We start from the raw sequence: 1938 nt of genomic DNA on the forward strand, positions 1-1938 counted from the left end.
ATAATGGAAATAATATTTCACAAGCCACAATTTTAAAATTGGAAAAAAAATTGTGATCCAAAGTGCAATTATTTATAACAGAAACAAATTGGGAGAGGGGTCAAAAAGGATAATTCTATAGTTGCAAATAAGGAATTTTCTGCTGATACCACTACATGAGATAATTCCAACAGTGGTGGCCATTTGCAAAATGTATTGAAGATATACACATGACTGATGTTGTAGTAAAGGTTGAAAAAAGCCACAACAGGTGAGCAAACAAAGCTCATCTATTGACAAAATCAAAATAATATAATGTTGGCAATCATTATATAACAACCTGTTAGAAATAGATAAGCTGAAGACAACAAAATATTTGAACAATATAGTTAATACACTTTACAATTGTCTTTGCAAGTCTAGTGACAGACATTGCAGCTTAAAAACAACAACAATACCACAGTACACTTAGCTGAAGCAGAATGGAATAATAAACAAAACAAGCCATTATCATTTGGTGTTATTGATATTCATTTTTAACTGATGGCTATATTATATATATACATTGGTATAAAGAGTATGGCTAAATGCTGCTTTAAACTCACACTCTGCAATGTTTCAAAGTTGCCCAAACAATCACTAAGCATGTATATTTGAATAGTGACCAGAATCTCAGTTGAAATATGTATAAATAAACTCCATGCCATGTATTGGGTACTACCTTCCTTTTTTGTTTACAAACTGCAACATTGTGTGTGTGGCTAGGTTTATAGTCTCCTACACACACTGACTGACTGACCGACCAAGTGATAAAGAAATAAATGTGGTCACCATTACATAAATATATAAGTGTTATAGCTTAGAGTAGTTATAATAAAAATAAGATCTATTATATAATTTTTGATTTTCAAGGAAGAAATAAGACTCAACAATAACAAAACAATCAGTCAAATTCATGAAAGCTGTAGGGGGAGGGGGATTTTTTTTTTTTTTGCTTCTTGTCATAGGAAATTTAAATTTTGCAAATTATACAAATATAATCATAGTTTAAATAGTTTTTTTTTTTATTTATAGAATTTTATGTTTTTCACAAAAGGTAAACAGAAGTGTTGATTACAAAGGTTATTTTTAATCAAAAACATGCTAACGAATTTGTATGCGTGTATGTGAGTGTTCACACATTTGTACATATGTAAATGTTCAGTCAACCTAATATTAATAATATAGACTTATCACTATTATGGTGGTGGTGGTGATGTTGGCAGCGGTGGTGGCAGTAGTAACAACTGTAATGAGCAGTCACTAGTAAAATTAGTATACCAAAGCAAGACCTGTGGCAAAAGTATATACATATATAAATAAATACACACACACACACACATATATATATATACCATACTGTAAAAGACAGCAACATGACAAGTGTAGTATCATAAACTACACACAGGTAGATAATTTTTTTTTTGTTTTGGATTATATTCTTTGCATGATATTCATACAATGATTAAACTTGAGAGAGAAGTTGGATAAAATTAATGAGTTTTTTTTTAATATCTTGAGGATGTGTGCAATGTAACAGTATTTCTAATTATATAGTAGGTTTAATTACAAACTTAGTGTTACCTAGAAAACTATAAATGTTTATGAAAAAGAAAATGAAGAAATACTTGCAAGAAAGTGAGAGAGAGAGAGATGGGGGTAAAGAGGAGGAAAAAGAATTACCAAACATTTTTTACTGTGATTGCAAGAACACCATCATTGCAAAGAATTAGGATCAATTATTATTTAGTTCCAGTGACTTAATAACAGTACACTTGGATATAACAAATTATATGTATAAAAAAAAGGGGGGGGGGCAGGTTAATTGAAGGGCCACAAAATTGAGAGCAAGATGTGAAGCCAAAGTGGAAAATAAATTAATACTATACAAATAAATAACAGTGTGAATATTTATATATA

Source organism: Octopus bimaculoides, chromosome 11 (assembly GCF_001194135.2).
Source record: "Octopus bimaculoides isolate UCB-OBI-ISO-001 chromosome 11, ASM119413v2, whole genome shotgun sequence".
NCBI lineage: Eukaryota > Metazoa > Mollusca > Cephalopoda > Octopoda > Octopodidae > Octopus > Octopus bimaculoides.